Below are 6,983 nucleotides of genomic sequence, written 5' to 3'. Positions count from 1 at the left end.
CAAGTTTTCTATTCTCAAGTTTTCTAAGTTCCCTCATTAGCTGTTGGTGCCGAACGGCAAGTGTTTGGGGTAACCATGTGACATCAGAGTACTAGTCAAACATGTCAGGCAGTGGAATCTGAAATGCCATCAACCTATTAAAACATTTAAACATAGTATGTTTACACAATGGAGAATTCGGTTGATATAGATAGAGAGATAGAGAGATCGAGAGATCGAATATGTATATACAGTGACTGGGATTTTCACTAATAATGTACAGTATGTCATTTGAGAGCATTCCTGCCTCTCACTTCCAGGGCTCACTCTTCGAAGAGTTTTCCACCCAAATCTCCATTAATAAACATTTGGTAACCTTAACCATTTGGACTAAAACACATTTGCTGCTATACTTATATAGCACACAGTTATAGATGGAACAGTATTTGTTTCTGGTCATGCTATCTCTGTTGTTAGTCTTTCGGTTGCTCCCAGCAAGGGGTCGCCACAGCGGAATACCCAGTCCGCACAACAACTTGGCACAGGTTTTACGCCGGATGCCCTTCCTGACACAACCCTCCCATTTTGCACTGCATCCAGTGGCTGGGGTTCGGACACCGGCTGGGAATCGAACCCGGGCCTTCCGCATGGCAGGCAAGACACCTACAGTACCACTGAGCCATCTTATATCATTTAAATAAGGATGCACTCTCTTTAGTGTTTGGTTCCACTTTAAGTTCCTTCACCAGGGTGTCTCGGGGAGTTTTTCCCTGAATCGTTGCATCCATCTTGTTCATTGGGGACCAACAGGTAATGCTAGTAATGTATATATTTGGTGTTTTATTTTAAGTAAGTTTGCATGGTTTCCCCATGCTTGGTGGGTTTCCTCCGGGTACTCCGGTTTCCTCCCACAGTCCAAAGACATGCAGATTAGGCTAATTGGCGTTCCCAATTTGCCTGAAGTGTATCTGTGTGCGATGGATCGGCACTCTTTTCAGCGTACCCCGCCTCATGCCCCAAGCATCCTGGGATGGGCTCCAGGCTCCCCGTGACCCTGAATACAGGATAAAGCGGTATAATGATTAGTGAGAGTAAATTGAATTGGACTATCAATGGGTCACATTGACAGTTCATTAGGTTGGGGTTCATTTTCCAACTTAGGTCTGTGTGAGTTTGCATATTATCCCCATGCTGGGTGGGTTTCATTTGGGTCCTCCGGTTTCCTCCCACAGTCCAAAGACATGGAGATCCAATCTAGGGTGCCTCACATCTAATGTGCCTGTTATAGGTCTTGGATCTTACTCAACATTTGAATTTTGTATCAAGATTGAATCCCAAAGGCTCCAGCCCCCTGGTCAGGATAATCAGTATAGTATGGAATGGAATGGAATTAAATTGGACCAGCTCTGTGGCCTGGCACCTGCAGGGTTGGGGGTTTAAGTCCCGTCTTTAGGTCTGTGAGTGTGGAGTTTGCATTTTCTTCCCATAGTTGGTGGGTTTCCTCTGGATACTCCGGTTTCCTCCCACAGTCTAAAGACATTAGACTAACTGGCGTTCCCAATTTGCCAGTAGTGTGTGAATGAGTCTGTGTGTGTGTGTTCCCTGTCATGGATTGGCACCCCATCCAGGGTGTACCCTGCAAGTTTATTGGGATAGACTCCAGGCCACCACAACCCTGTATACGGGAATAAAGATGTGTAGAAGTGAGCGATACAAGACTTTGTGCTTACTGTAGATAAAACTTGAACAGGCACTCCTTCTTTATTGACTTTATTTTGATTCTATATCCTTTCAGCTGACCTGTTTCGCTCCTCTACTGATAATCATACAAAGAAGGCTACTGGTATTGCATATATGAACGGGGCTTCTCACAGACGACAGAAATAGCAAATACCTTTCCACTCACACGACTGCATACCAGTTTTGAAACCAACACATCAGTCTTTCGTAAATATCCCAGCAAGGGCTTGAAAATTCTTTGACGCAAAGATGACGAAAATACTTAACTAAAAGTAGTTTAAAGGGTGTATATTGAGTAACAGTTATGGCCTCTTAAGTATTTGTATTGTATTTTGGAATTTAAGCCAGTTAGACTTTTCTACCCCCCTAATGTGACCTCATACTGTATAAGAGGAGCTGCTCCCCGGCTTGTTGCTCAGCCGAGCTGTTCTGTGAGGGATTGTGGCTCACGGCAGTGTAAACCCCATAAAACTCAAGTGGCACTGATTCTGCTAGCGACACAGCATTGGTCAATGATTGATTTAAAAATATTAATAATGATAATAATATCAATAAGACCTTTAACAGGGTCGTGCTGGTGTTTGTCGATGGGGGAGATCAAACATCAAATTGTAATGTGGGGTTTTTCGGATATGTCAGGTAGAACCCAAGTTATCACTACTTATAAAATGCAGAAATTGTGCTGTATGAATATGGGAATGGAGCCACAAAAATGCCAAACTCACCAAATGTTCATTTTATTATTATAAATACATATTGGACCTTTAAAGATAAAGGAAAGATGTGCTACTAGACATTGAGATTCTCTTGCAAATTGAATAGATCTGGAGTGTTTCTGCAAGAAAGAATGGCGGAAAAGAAACGTTTAATCATGATGTCCTGAGTTATTCTGGGATTGTTAACCTGAGAACTCCTACTGAGTGCAGTATTACAGTACATGCAAAAGCAGCTTTAACAAAGCTGTGTAATTAAAATCTATTCAAACCGAGATCAGGAAAGTTGATAGTCCAGAGTAGGAACTGCTAATTGTTACAAAAGCATGAGGAGAAGCAGGAGGACGAGGAGGAGGACAGACATCTGTTAGTCCAGCTGTTTCACTAACTGGCTCCAGGAACGGATTTTACAAACACAGATTTGCATTTCCTGTCATACACCATTATGACTACACTATTTGTGAATAATGCTGGACTGGGACAAATCTTCTGGCCAGGAATCTCTCACTCATGCAGGCCGTCCACACACACACAAGATGTGCATTAATGGACAAAGCATGAGTTTAATTTATTTCTAACATGCCTTAACATTAATTTGAATGTTTTAATGTATATAGTTTATATATTTGTGTGTATTTCTAGAAGATATAGAAACTACACTACTAAGTGCTAACGAGCTAAATGTCACTGATAATCAATTTAGGTTACATTAAGGTATGGGCGCTTGCTAGATTGATATACAATATATGAGGATTTGGAATTACATACTGTTTTTTCGCTTTTTATATTAAGTTCTATTATTTTATTAAATCACAACAAAACACCTGTTCAGCAGTATTTAACCTAATGGCGTAGTCAAATGCTCTTTTACTTGCTAGATAGTGATACCGTCATTCGTACTAAAATTAGCTAACATTACCTTCCTTTTTTTACATTGCCACTTGAAGTCTCTTTACAAATGTCAGTTACTTAAATGCTTTTTCTTTAAAGAAGTCCAGCAGAGATGAGACAAATGATGAACAATGGCGTTCAACCAAAAAACCCAAAACCACCGACCACCGCGTTTTGGGTCTGTGTGCATGGAGTTAGCATCTTTCCCCCGCACTTGACTTTCCTCCAGGTTTCCTCCCACAGTCCAAAGACATGCAGATTAGGCTAATTAGCTTTCCCTTTTTTTTTTCTTTATTTTCTCCCTAATTTTGGTCATGGCTAATTCCTCCCCGCCATGTGACAGCTACCATCTGGCGATAATGTAGAGTAGGTTAATGCACTTCCAGTAAACAACATCTTTTTGAACTCCTGCTTAAAGAACATCAGGAGGAACTTGCAATCCACCCTCTCCTCCATACAATCATTCTCAAACACCGACAAGTGGCTAGTGGGACTAACTATAACTGACCGAGGACAGCGACTAGACGCTAGTCTAGTGCAAGAAATTTCACTCCCTTGGTCTCTCTGCGGCGCATGGCTGCAATGAAGAACTCAGAATGGCACGTGCACATTTCAAACCACGTTGTTTTATTTTTAATGACTCGCTGTCACGGCACACCTATGAAACAAGCAACTTCCTGTTTCAACTTAAGTTATGGCACACCTACAAAGCATTGCTCCCTCGACCCGGGCTCTCACTTTCCTCCCTCTTTAGACAAACAAAAAAAAAATCTATTTTATGTTTTTAACAAATTGCAAAGTGCTTTATCCTAAATACTCTCCCACAGCAGAGAACATACTGACTCACACAAAGCACTGGGGATTTAGGCTAGTTTTATAAACATCTTCTAATTTCTTCTAATTTAATCATATTGTCAAGTATATGCAATTCTGTGTTGAATAATGCGATTCTTGTAATCCATTATAATTAGACTTTCTCCTCATGGAGCCGCCGACTCAGCAGCTTGCAGAGGAGGCATGGGGATGGATTGTAATCTATTCCTAGGACTGTACAGTGCTGGATATATCACGGTCCTACCCTAGCCTCAGGGCCTGCTTACTTGCTCTTGGGGTTATAAATTATGCCAAAACGCTCAGACCTGGTCACAAAATTATTACTATTTGCACTAAAGTTGTCACTTTCTCATCACAATCTGCGCATCAAAAATTATTTTTATTATTATAATTATTATTTATATACTTCTCTGTTTTTTAATAGTACTTGTGACTTATATACTGTATATATGGTGGCACGGTGTCATGGTAGTTAGCGCTATGGCCTCGCGCATGGGTAAGGGTTTGATTCTTGCCGTGGATCTGTGTGAATGGAGTTTGCATGTTCTCCCTGTGCTTGGTGGGTTTTTCCTTCAGATACTCCAGTCTTGTCCTACAGTCTAAAGACATTCAGATTAGGCTGATTGCCACTTTCACTATTTATTTCAAATAACAGTCCATCATTCATTCCTACTGTATAGAGAATGTAGAGAGTCACAGGAGGACCACAAGGTGGGGTACACACTCATTCACACGCTGCGGGAATTTGGAAATGCCAAGTGGCCTAATAATCGTGACTTTAGATTGTGGGAGGAAACCTGCCAAGCATGGAGACAGAAACACAAGCAAACTCCCCGCATGCAGACCAGAGGCGGGAATCGAACCCTCACTCTGGAAATGAGTGGCCACAGTGCCGACCACTACTCCACCCTGCCGCCTAAATAACAGTCCATTCATAGTAATGTACGTGTTTGGAAATGCGGAAGAGGTTTATGAAAGCAAGGACTGTGGAGAGCACTTCAGTGGTGTGTGAAGTTACACACTATAGTCTCTCACACACTCACTAAAGCCACACTTATAGAGAATAAAACAGACAGGGAGCTGAACCAGAAACTAATACAGATCATGACCGTAGTCGTAATGTTGCAGGTGGCGAGTTTTAATGCCGTAGAGTCAAACTAAATAAAGTGCAAAGCCTTGAGATATGATACACAACAGGCTACGATATGATCTAGTAAAGTTTTTAAAGTAACCGTGTAAAAGGCTGTTGAGATTCTGAGATTCGATACGATACAGTTATCCAGGAAACTTAAAAGCTTCGCAGCTCATTTTGAATGGGTTTAAATTTACTGTAAACTGTGTTCCAGGTACATAATATCATTGACCACAGGTTTCAGTAACATTTTCAGTGCAACAACATCTCAGAAAAACACACCACAGACCTGAAACCAGCTTACATAAAAAGCCCTTCTCAACCTTTGTGTGAGAAACGAGTCACACATGATGCTAATGCGCAGAAATCGCTCTCTCAGTAATGCCTTCGATATGTAATGGCTTTTATATGGTAAACAACAACTTAAAAAAAAAAAAAGAATTAAGTCAATGGTTAATAATTAATGTTTCAGTATAAACTGAAACGCGTGAAGATTTGTATTAGATTGATTTGTGTTGATTTTTTTTCCTATACAACACAGGGGCTTTGCCTAACCTGCCCCTACTGTATAGGCGAGCTGTTGATGCTCCTGCACCATAGTTGACAATGAATATAAAATGATTGCATGATTAATATTTTATATTACTTAATTGAGTGCTGGGGAGGGGGGGGGGGTAAATATGATCTATTATAAGACTAAACCTCCTTGACGTCAGCTCTAGCCATGTGTGGCCATTGTGACAATATTTTACGTCTTTGTTTGTTTGAGCAGTAACAGGAGACTTTTTGAGTTACCTTTACTGTATATGGTAGGACAGGTGTAGCTTAGTGTTTAAGCTGCTGAAATGTGGATCACAAAGCCACAGGTTTAAACTCCAGCCCCATCAAGCCACTACTACTACTGTTGAGCCCTTAAACCTCAACTGCTCAGACCTACAGTATAATGAGATAAATATAAGTTGCTCTGGATAAAGGAGTTTGCAAAATGCCATAAATGTGTGTGTGTGTGTGTGTGTGTGTGTGGAGTTTGCACTTACTCCCAGTCTACTCTGTTTTTCACCCCACAGTGCAAATACATGCACTGTAGACTGTTTAGTACTGCCCGGTTTTGCTGCTTTTTTTTTCCAGGTAAAACTGGGTTAGCTGGTTACTGCAGATATGCTGAATGTTCTTCCTGATGCAACCCCTCTCCAATTTCTCTGTGCATGGTGATGAGCAATGCACTCATGCAACCCTACTATAATTGGAACGGTTCCCTGACTGGGAATCGAACACTGGCCACAGTGTTACATGCTAAAAACCTGTTTTAGGAACATGTTTTAACCTGATTTTTTTTCTTTCTTTTTTTGGTTTGTCCACGTGCCATTCGGCACATCGGCCGGTGGATACTCCCCACCCTGGAGGTATACCTGTTGTTTCTGAATCAGCTTGACGCCCGATTGTCATTCACACACATTAGAAGCAACTTGGGAAAGACTATTAGCCTATTATGCATGTGACTTTGGGAGGAAATCAGAACCCCGAGAAAACTAAAAAAGCCTAGGGGGAACATGCAGACTCTATGCACAGATGATAATCAACCACTTACCCAGGACCATCCCTACCCAGTTGACCATCCTAACCACTAAGCCAAATTGTTTGTAGTGCACTTGTGCCTTGGAACGATTTGTCACTCAATCCAGGATGTCCCCTGC

This window comes from Clarias gariepinus, chromosome 12, assembly GCF_024256425.1.
Source record: "Clarias gariepinus isolate MV-2021 ecotype Netherlands chromosome 12, CGAR_prim_01v2, whole genome shotgun sequence".
In the NCBI taxonomy this organism is placed as follows: Eukaryota; Metazoa; Chordata; class Actinopteri; order Siluriformes; family Clariidae; genus Clarias; species Clarias gariepinus.
The sequence above is the reverse complement of the archived record's forward strand: the minus strand, read 5'-3'. Positions refer to the sequence as shown.